At 43.3% G+C, this 15,682-nt stretch overlaps 1 protein-coding gene across 8 annotated transcripts in view; it reads left to right on the plus strand.

The window, feature by feature from the left end:
- PRR5L (proline rich 5 like) overlaps nucleotides 1-15,682 on the plus strand; it is a 101,883-nt gene that overhangs the window by 13,523 nt on the left and 72,678 nt on the right. The window contains exon 1 of one of the 8 annotated variants that reach the window (XM_061610798.1): nucleotides 1,387-1,461. The exons of the other annotated variants lie outside the window; for them this stretch is intronic. The gene's annotated coding sequence lies outside the window, so the exon portion shown is untranslated. Of the gene's footprint in view, nucleotides 1-1,386; nucleotides 1,462-15,682 lie in introns of those variants that run through there. 8 annotated transcript variants of the gene reach the window in all.

A 15,682-nucleotide genomic window follows, 5' to 3' on the forward strand; every position in this document is an offset into this window, starting at 1 on the left:
AATCCAACTGTCTGAAGGAGGCAGGTACTTTCCCTCTGGTTTCATTTTGTATAGACTTTTTGTGTCTTGGTTATATTCAGTCTCAGCAACTCAAAGAAAACTTGGTGGACACCAGTGAAATGTGATGGACATTTTGAACGCTAGCACCTAATTATGTGTACCTCTGAGAGTTTATAATTCCATTGAGATCAGTGAAAATTAGTACTGCCTGCTAGACAAGGCTTTAAGAGCCAAGCAATCTAGATTTGGTTATTGCCACAGATTTATCTAGGTTCACTTGTTCTGATGCCTTTGTTCTGTGTTGGCTAGTCCTCTCTACAAAGGCAAAGCCTCTCTGTATTGAATCAAGTGCTACCCCTTTATGCTTTAACTGTACCCGTTTGTATAATTGCTGATAACACAAAGTTGTGGTTTTACAAGGCTCTTTTATTTATATTTTTGATAGTTTTCTGATCAGTAGAATACATCAGTATAATAAAAACAACAAATAAAGTAAATAAAATACACTAGCCGATAGTGCTATTAATAAAATACCACTAGCCCATAGTACAATAGCACAAGTCTGCATCTGTACTGGAATTGTTTCTAGACGCTTTATCACTTGTGTGTTTGCCACCCTGGTCTCCTCTGGGAGGAAGGGTTGGATATAAATTTAATAAATAAAATATAATAAAATAAATCACCAGCAGCAAATTAAACTATGACGTTAGTTGTAATCAATAAATCTAAATCGTGAGATCCCAAGTTTTCAGATAATACTTGCTCCCCAATATTGGTCTGAATTACTGCAACTTGTTCTTGTGTCAGAAAACAGCCTGGTGGTGGTGGTGGCAGCTGAATTTGCTCTGGCAACAAATTCCAAAGCCTGGCTCCTGGCAAAGCTTTTTAACTGTCAGTCTGCAGTTTTCTACAGTTCCCAACTTGGTAGACCAGCAACAGAGAGTCCTGTCTAGGATTGCCACATCTTGTTTTTGTAGGAGACCTCATGCATCTTTTAACAGCTAATTGAGAAGACATTCAACAGGTGAAGCCCCTCAGTATGGGGATGCTGTGATGGGAAAAACTCCACCTGTTGAATTTTTGCCTGCAACAACTAAGGAGTCCTGTTGATTTTGAATAATGACACTCTGTCCTGTCACCCTTCCTGGTCTTTGGCTGTTCTAACATGAACCCTTTTCACATTCTTATTGTTTGCTCCTTAATGTGTCTTGTCCAGGTTACAGAATGCTGAGTTTCTGGGCTGACTGTTCCAGCATTCTTCTTCTGAAGCTCAGCCAGTCTCAATCCTCCTCTCCTCTTGGATGCCAACTGGCAGTCTGCCTATTCTGGCAACTGAGGGGAGGAGCTGTGGAAAGGGGCATCATACTTTTGTCCCTTCTCACTTGCAGTTCTGTGTGCTGCTGCAGTCTTCAATCTGATTTCTTGAGAGGCAGATGTTTTGTGTTTCAGTAAGACTTAAAGGTAAGGAACCAACATTAGCAGGTTTTAATGGAGAGCATTAGGAATGAAAATGTGTTTTGGTTTATGGGATTTTTGTATGTGTTTTCATTTGGATCTCTTTTGAATGACTGTTCTTTAGCTAATGGATCATTATTGGTGTTGCTAATTTTAGCAAGAACTCTCTTGCATCCAACTCTTGTTTTTCTCATTTTTCTTTAAAAATAAAATAAAAATGAAGTAGTATTTTAGGCTGCAATTGTAACCATGTCTACTCAGAAGTAAGTCCCATTGAATTCAACAAGAGTTACTCCCAGATAAGTGGGGGTTAGGACTGCACCCTTAACCATTGTAAATTCATTATAGATTAAGAAAACAATTGGTTTAGTGCCAGAGGTCATATGCAAAAACAATCTTTTGCAGAGTATTTGGGAGACCATACACAACTCGGAGAAAACCAGCTTTAGAGGAGACAGTGATAACATTTTAATAACTGATATCTGAACCATTTTTCATTTTTACTTACCATTGTATAAAAATCTTAGTTTTAATACCTGATAACTGTTTCATCTGTCCTAAGCATACTTTGTAGAGAATAAGCTCTACTGAACAAGTGGTACTTACTTAACAGTAAGCATGTTTGAAGACTGAGCTCTTAAGTCTTGTCTGTATCACCACTACGCCACCCAACTCACTTTAGATAATAATATTTAGAATAGATTAGAAAAATAAAATGTAAAATAATTCAGAACAAGGTTAACAGGATATTTTGCCAGGAAATTAGAAAAATAGATCACTGTAGACTTGTGTTTGTAGCTGCTTCTCTGAATGCACATTCCAGTTATGTTTTAATAGAGTCCAAGTTTACATGCTTTGTCATTTTTGAGGTTCCATCATATTTTCATTGGGTAATATGTTGATGTGTTAAGGAAGATGGCCCGTGGTAGAAGTGATGTTTAAACTTACTGGCAGGAGATGTATTCTTATTTATGTTGTTTTTTGAGAGTGTAGCTGTGGGTAATACTAACACTAGAAAATAGGTGTAGTGGCAATTTAATGAGTTGGGATATGGGATTAGCAAAATGGTACTAGATTTTAAAAACATCTAAAATGCTTTTCAACCTTATCAGGAGACACCTGAAATTTAAACAAAATAAATAAGGGATATACAAACCATCTTAAACCTTACGTCTTTAGTTTCCAGTGCCCTTGACACACATAATGTGACCTCACTATATATAGTATGCATGCATGAAGTAGAGAGATCTGTGTGCAGTTCTTCAAAAGTTGTAATCTGTGGACGTTCAGTACAAGTTTGTGGATTGTTTTCTAGAGTTGCTACATATTCCTTGTTTTGCATGCAATTCCAAAATGTCATAGGTCAACAGATTGGACTTATTTTAGGGCTATGACAACACCCTAGTATGTCTGATGAAAATGATAGACAGTAGAATCAGGGCAAACAAAAGAAAATTCTTCATCCAGGGTATAATTTTCTTATGGGATTCAGTGCCACAGTTTCTGGTGCTAGTTACCATCTCAGGGCTACTTCTTAACATGCAGCTGCCACATGACAGATGCTTCTTAAGGCAAGTTGTTCCTTGTGTCCTAATTTACCACACAGATTGACCTATGTAAGTACTGTTTGTCTGCAATCTTTAATCAAGAGTGCAAACCTTAGCCAGGAAAGTTTGATGGATCTGGACTGGATGAGGGCAAACATCAATCCAGACAAAGCGGAGGTGCTGTTGGCTGGAAGTTGGATTTGGGTAGAATTGTGCATCTTGCTCTGGGTACACTCCCCCTGAAGAATTAAGTATGTAATTTGACAGAGGTTCTCTGTGTCTATCCAAGTGATGTCTGTGGCCTTTTCCCAGCTTAATCTGAACCACCAACTGCAAACTTGCCTTGAGAAGGTAGATCTGCTGTTGGTTATAGCCAAACTGGACTAGTGCAATACTCTATGTGGGGTTGCCTTTAAAGATAGTTTGGCAACTGGTTCAAAATGCAGCTGCTAGGAAGATGGTAGGAGCAGTCAGAGAACATTTCAGAGGTGAGCCTCCACATTTCATCTGCAAGGCCAGTTTGGCCAAACCACACCCACCTGCCCTATAGGTGTGTGATATCAGGTGTGGGGCAAGTAAAGGTGCGGCTGGGCGAGGGGAGGGGTTGCAGACACTGTTGATTGGCAGCATCTCAAAGCCACCTCAATTGACAATCCCACCCACCTGTCAGACCTGACCCATGGGAAAATTAAGGATCCTGCCTACCTGACAGTCCTGGTTCCTCTCTTCTGGAAAATATTACCTGTATCTTGCGACAATTACATTGGTTATCACTTATTTCCTTCTTTCTGATGGTACTTCAGCTGTGGAGTTCTCTGGTCAAGGAGGCCTTCCAGCTCTCTTCCTGCTTGTAGATGGGCTTTGAAAACCATATATGGGATGGCTGTTTGTTTTATCTCAATTTGTTTTTATGCTGTTTTCGTGGATTTTTATGCTGGTGTGTTTTGAGGCTTGATTGATTTTTTTAATCTTGTGATTTTGTAAGTGGGATATAAATGATTAAAGTACAGCTAGAGACATGTTGTAATAAGCTTCCATGTGGTGAGGCTCAATACCATTGACAAGCCAGTGCACATGAAATGGTTACAAACTCTGTGAGTTGAGGCGCCTCCCTGAAGAAGTCTTAAAAATAATTGGACATATTTTTGTGCCAGATAGAACTATAAATGGCTAACAGACATTACCTCCAGGAATGCCATGCCTTGTATAACTCTACCTTTGATGCTTGAGAGAGAGAGAGAGAGACACTCTTAGTAATGCTATACAGTCCCAAAGTTTGTATTATGCCCACTAAGACCAGAACCTTTAGTGTGGTGGCACCTATCCTTTGGAATGTGCTTCCAATAAACATCAGGCAGGTCCCTACAGTATGGGCATTTTATTTATTTAATTATTTGATTTCATTCATGAATCTCTTCCCACAATATATCTCAAAGAAATTTCATAGTAAAAACATTAACAATTAAAAACAATTCCATACATGCAAACAATTTAAAAAATCCACTTATAAAAACAATTAAAAACAACTTCATATTCAAAAAACAATTTCGTATCCAATTCAGATACAGACTGGGACAAATATCTCTGCTTGAAAGGCTTCCTGAAAAAGGAAAGTTTTAAATAGCTTACTAGGTGAGATGGCCTTTTTTTTGGCCTTTGTCAGCAGGGGAGTTCTAAGAATAAAAGTATCCTGTATAGTATATTCCACATAGTCAGTAGCTGGTGGCTCCTAGGCTACATCTTCTCCATTTCTGAAATGAAATAGGGCAGGGAGGAGTGAGGCCTATATGGCAGGTCACTTTAATATGTGTAGAATGCACCCCTGATGCCTATCTCAAACTGGCTTTCCTGCAAAACTAGTTGCTGACCTCTGCCATATTGCAACCATAGTTTCATGAGCCCATTTGTGCATTTGTTTTTTTAAAAATGTAAAATTTTCCTATTCCTTACTAGAACTAGGGTTTCCAACTATCAGTCCAGATTTCCTGTGTCACCCTTGTAAAGCTTTTGTCTAATTCTGCTCCAGCCCTTTTACCTTCCAGTTTTCCCTGCGATCATGTATATAGCCATAGAGGCTGCTGCAGAAATGGGGCAGAAAACACTGGATGCATCCTTATCTTGCAGCATTGGACTTTCTAAAGGGTCAGTTGACATGTTTTGGCTGATGGCTGGAAACCCTAATTACAAAGGATTCTGTTGTACATACACATTATAGTTGCTGTTACATAGTACTTTGCAATCCACTTGATGTCTTTTAAGATTGGGATTCATCTTGTAGATTCTTATCCTTAGAGAATTATTTCCTACCAGCAGCCTCATATCTGGGGTTGCTTGGGAATTCTATGAAACCAAGAATTCAGTACAATTTTGAAATCAATAGTGAAAATCAGTGCAATTTTGAATGGTTCAGTCCACCATCTTGATTCAAAATGGTGTCCAATTGTAACCAAACACAGATTAAAATCTGCTCCTTGATCTCGGAAACTATCATGAAAAATTTGGTTACGATACCTTAAGAGGTGTCTAAATTCATAGAGAATAGTCAAACAACTTTCCAGAATATATATTATGATGGTTCCCAAATATTTTTTCCATGGACTGCTTGAAAATTGCTGATGGACTTAGCAGACCACTTAATCATTTTTAGGCCTTTTGTGCTGTGCGGGATGCTCTGTAATTTTTAATTGTATTTTTATTGCTGCTTTTATTTCTTATATCGTATTTATTGTATTACAATTTGCATTTTATTGAATTCAAATTGTAATATAAAACAATAAAAATAATAAATAAAAGAATCAATAAAATACTATTAAAAATAAAAAAGAATATTTAATACCAACATGTGGACCACCTGACTGAAGTTAGTGGACCACAGTTTGGAAACCCCTGATAATAGTGAATTCCACAGGTCTTCCGTGTTTGAAAATCAATAAGCATATGTGAGCTTTTATAAATAAATATGAAACTGAACAATCATCTCAAATATGTTCTTCAGAGCTTCTGTGAACTTTCTAAAGGCCTGATCAAGGACATTTTGTTTTTACTTGCTCCTTTAAGTACTGGGTAGCTTTAAGTACTTTAAGTACTCCTTTAAGTACCGGCTAGCTATCAAATTCCTATTTTTATCTTTAGAATGTTTAAACTACAATTGCAACCTGTCTGAGTGTCTTATAAAATTTTAAGTGGACAGCACGATGAAAATGTCGACCCAGTGTGCAGCAGCTGTGAAAAAGGCAAATTCCATGCTAGCGATAATTAGGAAAGGTATTGAAAATAAAACAGCCGATATCATAATGCCGTTGTATAAATCTATGGTGCGGCCACATTTGGAATACTGTGTACAGTTCTGGTCGCCTCATCTCAAAAAGGATATTATAGAGTTGGAAAAGGTTCAGAAGAGGGCAACCAGAATGATCAAGGGGATGGAGCGACTCCCTTACGAGGAAAGGTTGCAGCATTTGGGGCTTTTTAGTTTAGAGAAAAGGCGGGTCAGAGGAGACATGATAGAAGTGTATAAAATTATGCATGGCATTGAGAAAGTGGATAGAGAAAAGTTCTTCTCCCTCTCTCATAATACTAGAACTCGTGGACATTCAAAGAAGCTGAATGTTGGAAGATTCAGGACAGACAAAAGGAAGTACTTCTTTACTCAGCGCATAGTTAAACTATGGAATTTGCTCCCACAAGATGCAGTAATGGCCACCAGCTTGGATGGCTTTAAAAGAAGATTAGACAAATTCATGGAGGACAGGGCTATCAATGGCTACTAGCCATGATGGCTGTGCTCTGCCACCCTAGTCAGAGGCAGCATGCTTCTGAAAACCAGTTGCCGGAAGCCTCAGGAAGGGAGAGTGTTCTTGCACTCGGGTCCTGCTTGCGGGCTTCCCCCAGGCACCTGGTTGGCCACTGTGAGAACAGGATGCTGGACTAGATGGGCCACTGGCCTGATCCAGCAGGCTCTTCTTATGTTCTTATATAAGAGTTCTAGGGAATCTGGCCAGCAAACAAGATTTCTGATGGAAGTGGGTCAAATTAGACAGGTTGAACATTCAGAAAGCTGAGGAAACTATGGTGAGAGAGAATTGAGGCACCTGGTTGGCCACTGTGAGAACAGGATGCTGGACTAGATGGGCCACTGGCCTGATCCAGCAGGCTCTTCTTATGTTCTTATGCTCTTAAGTGGGAAGGCATTAAAAATCTGTGATGCTCTTTAGTTTTCCTAGTTTCCCTTTTTGTAACCAAATAATTTGATCAGAAACACCCATGTGTGGGAGGAGAAAGCATTGTAGGATTGGCTGACTCAGTCTGAAGAGTAGTTAGTAGTATATACATGTTCCAAGTATACCTGGGTACATATAAATGATATGTATACAAGATGCTAACAGTGAAATTTTAAAAGCTGTTTACATCTGCTGATAATAAGTTTAAACACACACACACACACACGTGTTTAGGAAATGAACCTGGAGTCTGGAGCTTATCAGTTGAACCCATATCAAGAATTTCACTAATAACACACCTAGTTAAAGATTTACATGATTTGAAAGGGAAGCAAGCAGGAAAATAGATTCTAGGGTGATTCTTTTTCTATTGCATGATCTTAATGCATGGGAAGGTACTGTGTGGTATTTTTAAAAACTCTAAAGAGTTGGATTGATCTTTCTTGGACTGATTCTTTTAAAAACTTGTTCCAAAATATCTAAAATTATTTCAGGCATTTTTTTTAAACGGGAATCCACAAATAGAAATCTAAGCACTTTAACTAATACCAGACTTGTAAATAGCCACCTGCCCAGGGCAAATAAGAACTGCATGCAGGTGGCTAGGCAGTGAAGTCTTCTACTTTGTGTTGAAACTTCACTAGCTTAGTTCCAACTAATAAGGTTCAGAAGCCACTAACACAAAGCTATGTGTAGGCAAACAGGCTTCTGAAATTGTTTCTCAGTCACTTGCATTTGAACCGGTATTTGTAAGACTTTTAGAGGCTTATCATTCCTATAGCTTTATTAATAAACAGTGTTCCTGGATTATTTGCATGCTTCAGCATCCATCGTTTCAGGAAACTGTTTTAGTTACACCTTGTGGGCTATCTGCCCATTATAGAAGTTCAAGTATTTTATGTTCTTTGGGCAGCCATCAGAAGCACAACCCAAAGGGCACCTATGAGAATGCCCAAGGGCTTCTACATGCCTAATAGGACTTTTGACCTCATCTCTCCCCCCCCCCCCACATACTTTTTACTGATTCTACATTTCAAACCGTTTTTAAAACTTGCCCAGTTTTGAAAACTGGCTTGGCAGAAAAGGCTACGGTTCAAAATACAGTGTGGGTGAAGTCATTGATTCATTGGCTGGTGGTTTAGAGCTACATATGTTGTCACAATTGCCTGACTCTGGGCTCCCAAACAAACACAAAATATCCAACAAGGTCAGTTTCTTTGTTATGGAAGCAGATGATACTGGGTATTGGCTAGCATGGTCTGCCAGCATGCTAAGAATGAAGACTTGGAAATTTAAAAAAGTTTGTTAAATTGTTATGTTATGTTATGTTAATGTTATATTATGTTATGTTTATTTATACCCCACCTTTCGGCCAAATGGCCCTCAAGGTGGCTTACAGAAAAAGTAAACACAAATATAAAAATACAACAACAAGGCAATGCATCAATAAAGCAATACATCAATAAAGCAATACATTGTACAAAAAAATAAATTTAAAAAAGTTTCTAATTTCTATCTAAAATACTGAAGCTGAATAATTTGTATTGCAGCTCTACTTTTGCATGACAATAGGCTTAGGCTGAATTCCTAAACACACTTTCTATGGAGCAAGCCCAATTAAACCCAGTGGAACTTTCTTCCAAGCAAGTATGCATAAAATTGCACTGTAAATCTCGCAAAGTAATTTGTAAGGGCCAGGTAGTTTCATGTATTCTACAATTCCTTAATTTCCTTAGAAAAATGGCTGAAGACCCATCACTTCTCATTTTCATTGATCTGTTTTATAGAGACAAAACACATTAAAAAAGGGAAGAATCACATAGGTTCTCTTTATTATTAAATTTAGGTATGAATGTATAGAATCAATACAGCAAGGTTTTTTTCCTAGGAAAATTGGCAAAAAACACATTCATATAATTATTGAACATCATTGGTACGAACACTTAAAATATCTCTTGCCATTGTTAACCAAAAAAAGAAGGAATTTCAACATCAATGTTAAAAGTAATAGTTAACATTTTACAGAAAACGTGTAGCTCTTCTTCCTTGCCTGCTAGTGCAGCCTTCGGGAAATTCCTAGTCCCTCTGGCAAAAGTTGTAAGCCACTGTGAAATTTAATATGGTACCAGATCTGAAAGTGTTTTTCCAGCTTATTAGTGCTCCTGGGTAGTCTTGCTTTTGAATTAGTTGCATTAAACTTGATAGGACTTACTTCCAAGTTAACATGCACAGGAATGGGAAATATTGGTGTTCATTTATTTGGGCCTCATAAAGCACTACAAGAAGTCTGCTCTCTTTATGGAAGGGCTGAGTTCCTCCTTATGTATCCCTCCCCCCCATAAATTAGTGCTTCTTGCCCTGACATGGCAAAAAGAATAAGAAGGGACAACTAAAATATTAAAACATGATTATCTGTGTTTTTTTTGTGTGGGGAAAGAAGAGGAGAAATATATTCTCTGGATTTGGGCAGTTTATGCTAAAACTTGCATTTGTCAGAGGCTCAATGTTTGAAATAATGTAGGTTAAACTTTATGTTCTGTTTGTTGGTATATTATTTATTTATTTGATTTATATCCCACCCTTTCTCCCACTAGGAGTCCAAGATGGCAAACAAAAGCACTAAAACACTTTAAAACATCATAAAAACAGACTTTGAAATATATTAAACCAAAACATATTTAAAAATATATTAAAAAGCAATTCCAACACAGATGCAGACTGGGATAAGGTCTCTACTTAAAAGGCTTGTTGAAAGAGGAGGTGCACAAAAGATAACAGAGATGGTGCCTATTTAATATTTAAGGGGAGGGAATTCCAAAGGGTAGGTGCCACTGCACTAAAGGTCCATTTCCTATGTTGTGAGGAACGGACCTCCTGATAAGATGGTGTCTGCAGGAAGCCCTCACCTGCAGAGCGCAGTGATCAACTAGGTGTATAAGGGATAGGACGGTCTTTCAGGTATCCTGGTCCCAAGCTGTATAGGGCTTTGTACACCAAAACTAGAACCTTGAACTTAGCCCAGTAGTTAATAGGTAGCCAGTGCAATTCTTTCAGTAGTGGAGTGATATGTTGGCGATAACCTGCTCCGGTGAGCAGTCTCACTGCCGCATTTTGCACCAGCTGCAGCTTCTGGACCAACCTTAAGGGTAGTTCCACATAGAGCGCATGACAGTAGTCTAACCTGGAGGCTACCAGTGCATGGACAACAGTGGTCAGGCTATCTTGGTCCAGAAAAGACAGCGGCTGTCTTACCATCCAAAGCTGGTGAAAGGGACTTCTAGCATATGCACCCCTAGTATATGCAACCCTTCAAATGTAGAGCCAGTGTTGGTCACATGCATAGCAGTGATCACCTAACTATCTGAAAAAACACCTATGAGGAGTTTGGGTATGTGTGTGTTTAGGGGGAGCTTGATGGTTACTTGCTCATGATTAGATACAGTAGTTTGTAAGGTCTTTAGGAATAGAAGCATAACTTTTTTCCCTGTGAATCCCGTTCCGTGCCCGGTACTTGCCGGGCAAAGGGGCGAGTTTGCGGCCGCAGCCGAAGCTCAGGCCGCCATCAAGGGGCAACTGCTGCGAGGCTCCCGGCTCGGCACCCTTGAGGCCTCACAACGGCGGTGGTGAGACCTTCTGACCGCGGGAGGCCTGGCGGCAGCGCCTTCTGAAAGCATGCGTGGCGCCTTCAGCACACGTGGAGCTTTCCCTGGCCTTTCCTTAGGCCAGGCCTTTGCGTGCAGCGGCGGCGATCCCTCATCTTCTTGGGAGAGGTGCAGTGGCGGCGGCGAGGCGCGGTGGTGAGGCGCGGCAGCGACCCTGGGAGTGGCACAGCAGGCACTCAGGCCAGGACATTCAAATTTGTTTTTGTGAGCTCTTGCTGGGGGGGGAGGCTAGCGCTAAGGGACGGTCAAGCTGGCCTCAGGCCCCCACCGCCGACTTTAGCAGAATAGTAGCACAGGTAAAGCTGGGGTGGTGGTAACATAGGTAAAGCCTGGGCGGTAGCAGCGCAGGTAAAGCCTGGGCGGTAGCAGCGCAGGTAAAGCCTGGGCGGTAGCAGCGCAGGTAAAGCCTGGGCGGTAGCAGCGCAGGTAAAGCCTGGGCGGTAGCAGCGCAGGTAAAGCCTGGGCGGTAGCTGCGCAGGTAAAGCCTGGGCGGTAGCTGCGCAGGTAAAGCCTGGGCGGTAGCTGCGCAGGTAAAGCCTGGGCGGTAGCTGCGCAGGTAAAGCCTGGGCGGTAGCTGCGCAGGTAAAGCCTGGGCGGTAGCAGCGCAGGTAAAGCCTGGGCCGTAGGAGTGCAGGTACAGCCGGGTGGTGTGCACTGAGTTTGGTGCACTGAGTGGGGCAGCTACATGAAGGGGAATTTTATCCTACCTAAATGTCCCTTGTGTATGTCTCAAGGATGTACCTGTACAAGGATGTACCTTGTACCTGCTTGCAGATGCCTCAACAGTGGAACAGAGCCAATGCACTTCATGTGCTGTTATTGCTAGGATTATTTTACCATTTACAGGGATCTCGGACCCTGGAGATGGAGGATTGTAGCTCAGTAACAGATCACTTGCTTTGCATGCAGAGGGTCCCCAGGTTCAGTCCTCAGCGCCTCCAGTTAGGTCCAGGAGATACTTCTATTGGGGTCCCCTTTCCCATTACAGAAAGTGAAATAGGAATAGACTCCTTTTCTTGATACTGAAGTGTATTTTTAGTTTAAATTAAATGTTACTTTTCATTTACCAATTACCCAGAGAGGTAATGGGCTATCGGACAGCCATCTGTGGGGATGCTTTTATTAAGGGATGTACTGAGAAGGCCATTCCTCTTCCACACTGTTTTTGCAAACCAGGAAAGTTCAGAGAGGGGCAAAATTTGCCTGCACTCCCGCACCCTCCTGCTGCCCGTGGCCGCTACTTGTTTTTGCAGAATACCCTAAAGATGCTCTGTCATAATGTAGCGGCCATTTGGATGGGAGCAATGATATGTAATTACAAAGAGCAGAGGCTTTTTGAGGAGGGCGGGTGGCAGCCGGAGATAGAAAGGAGGCTGCAGGAGCCAGTAGGGATCCCAGTTAGTGCTGCAACCTCACCTCCAAAACTACCTCAACTCCAAAAATGCAAAGGGAACTCATCCCCTCTTTTTCACTGTTAAGCTTCTCCTCCCCAAATACGTTCTTCAAAACCCAGGTAAAAATATACGAACCTTTCCATCAGTTAAGTCCCATACACCTCAGTCCTAAAACCCATTTAATCTGCGATATTCTGAGTAACCATACATAAGATTCTGCTGTATGTGTGCAATCACATGCACCCTCCCATGGGAAGAGGTAACAATATACTCAGGGGGATTTTCTCATAAGTAAGTATGCATAGAATTGCTCCAATTCATATTTCTCTGAGTAAATTATTTAAATATAATGGAATTCTTTTCAGTAATCACGTGCAGGCTGCACATTTGCTTGCATCTTCTCTTTAGCTAGTTTACAAACTGGTCTGTGGATAAGGTGGCCACCTTTTTTACAGGCCACTAATCCTGTGCTTTTAAGAGTCATTTGATCTGCAGACATTAGAAGATGACATTGCTCAACTCCATGCCATCTAATAACTGCTGAATATGAGCCTGCAATTAAAGGCACAACAACAGACTAGAAGGATATGTGGGGCCAGGGCCCCTCAAAGGAGTGGGAAGCAGCTCCCAGCAGAGGCTGCTCAAGAAAAGTGTCCCTTCCCAGCTAAGCTCGAGGTGCTATGGACCTTGCTTGCAGACTGCCCAGTTATGGGGAGACTCGTTTTATTAGGCAGGTTTTTCTTTATTATGCGGTTTTTCCAGATCCTATACTGTGGCCCCCGGCTTGCCCTTATGGCCAGCAAACTTAAATCAGTCTTAGGTATGGACGCAATGGTCCAGAGGAAGACTGATAAAGACATACAGTTGGGCAGGGTTACTGGCCCCTTCCCATCATCCCCTACCTCTGCTCTCACAATGCCCCCCCCCGTATAGTGCCCAAAGTGGCAGTGGGCGAAGTCTACCTGATTCACCATCCGTCATACAAGTGGGGTCAGTCAGTGATGGCTTCATACCAGATAGTCTATGCACAGTGCACTACACTTCATTCAATATAGTGCACGCCTGTGGCAGAGATGCCTTATGGGCAAGTGTGGCAGCTAATCTGCCTGCATTGCCAGCTATTACACATGGTGGATTTTGAGCTGCTGAGTTTTGCCTTTTAGGTCAACTGTGCAGCAGAGCATTACCTATGCATGGAGCACTTCAGCCCCTTCTTGGAAGGGACAGTTAGGAGACGAGAGAGCTCAGAAGCAGTGGGGCACTATTTTCATGATTTACAGTTCACAGGTAGGGCAGACTTTGGGTGCATGTTAGCACCTGATGGCACAGTTTATAGCATAGCTATGAACTGGGGGGTTCTTTTGGCAGCTGGGAAAATGGAGGATCCTGCCCCAGTGTTCACCTTCCAGGGTATTAAGATTGACTTTTGGACCCAGGGCTGCAGGCTGTCCGGGAAAAGCTTGAACTGTTGCAGATCAAGATCCTGGAGTTTTCAGGGGCTGGGAAAGTGTTTGCTTTCTGCCCTTCAGGTGTTGGGGGCCTTCTGCGGTGGGGCTTATGGTGCCATAACAGGGATTTCACAGCCTTACCACAGGTTCAGGGTTTTGGCTGCCTTATGCGCCAACCTGCGGTGTGGCCCCCTCCTTTCCTGCAGTGCGTCAATGGTGTTTCAGTTAGAGGAAGGACCGACTCAGCTAGTCCCATACCGCATACTGGGAGATGGGGGATGGGAGTCAGAGATGGCCATATGCCTATCTGCTGCCCCAGCATGCTCACCAGCTATCAGAGGGCAGGAGGGGATCCCTGGGAGTTAGGGGCTGGCAGGGGCTATGCAAAGTGTGGCCTATTCCTATGAATCACGTCCTGGAATTCATCACGGATGGTAGGAGTAAAGCTTGTCTGTCAGTGTGTCGCTAGGGAGGCTGGCAGGGGGCCTTTAGGACCATTCAGACGGCTTGGGATATGTCATGTGCTGGCCGGCTGGCCCATGCACACCCCCATACCCTTATCCTCATCATCCGTGTTCACCTGACCCGCCAGGGATTGTTGATCAGGGAGGTGCCCTGTGACCATCATGCTTCAAAGCTCAGCAGTTGCATGCAGCGGCCGTCGCACTTAATTTTGGAGCCTTCCGGATGGGGGGCGGGGGTGTTTGGGTCCAGGTCAGACTTCCCTACGAGCCATCCTGTGGTCCGAAGTTTGTTTCCAGGCAGACCAGGGATACAAGAGTCACTCCATTATTTTATCCTGCCCCAGGACTGGACACTTCCCCATGAGGGCATCATAGTGTTTTTGGCCTGAAGCTACAGGCCTAGTGCCTGATATCCAGGGGGAGGGATCTTCCCTCATAAAGTTTTGGTCTAGTGTCGCAGTGCCTGGGAGCAGACCCATGCGGGTTTTGGGGACATGCTTCTCCGGAATTGGGGTTCCCTACCCGGCAGTGGGATTGCCTACCTGGGACGGTCTGTTTGGTTTTGTATATGCAGGTGCAGGCCGTTGGGAGGTGGAAGTAGGGGGCGCATGAATACATTAACCCCGGGGCAAGTCTGAAGGTCCGGGACCCAACTGTTCACGATTGTTTCTGTTTTTGGCAGGTTGCTGGATGGGGATGGAGCAGATGCGCAGCCTACTCTGCAGCCATGGCATGATCTTATAGGCTGGCCTTCGGGCCGCAAACGCACATTGGTTCACAGCTGGGCCTCTGATGGTGGGCTACGGTTTGGTGGCTGGGTCGACAGAGTATGCGCTGGGATGGTCTCCTACCCATGTTGTTCCAGCAGGGTTCAGGGTGGAAGGTTCTGCAGGTGGTGGTCATTCCCCTGGGTGGGATTGACCTTGGTTACTGAAGGGCAAGGCCCTCAGTGGCAGGCATGTGAGGACATACAGTTGCGGCCACGATAGCCTCTGGTTGTCTGCTGTGGTCAGACAGGGAGGGCAAGACCCTCAGTGGCAGGCATGTGAGGACATGCAGTTGAGGCCACGGTAGCCTCAGGTCGTCTGCTGTGGTCAGACATGGAGGGCAAGGCCCTCAGTGGCAGGCATGTGCGGACATGCAGTTGGTGAGGCAATGATGGCATCTTCCTGATGGGCCTGCAGAGGGGCCTGCACGAGATTCTTATTGGGTGTGGGGTAAAGGGAGACTAAGCAGAGGCTTGTCCCCCTTTTGTGGCAAAGAAGTGCGGGAAAAGGTTAAAAGGGAAAGGGCAGCTAGGTGACACCTTTAGGCACCTTTGGGGGTGATAGGCGGTCCAGAAGCCTGCAGCTCAGGGCTATACGGCCCGGGGGCAGAATACGGGCTGCCTTTGGGGCAAACGTGCCTCATCCGCTCGGAGTTTCAGGGCTCCAGGGGGTGGTGATGCGGGTTGGACCCCCTACACATCTTCAGGGTGTGGCCTGAACCGGGG

The sequence above is a fragment of the Rhineura floridana genome, chromosome 2 (assembly GCF_030035675.1).
Source record: "Rhineura floridana isolate rRhiFlo1 chromosome 2, rRhiFlo1.hap2, whole genome shotgun sequence".
NCBI classification, from domain to species: Eukaryota; Metazoa; Chordata; class Lepidosauria; order Squamata; family Rhineuridae; genus Rhineura; species Rhineura floridana.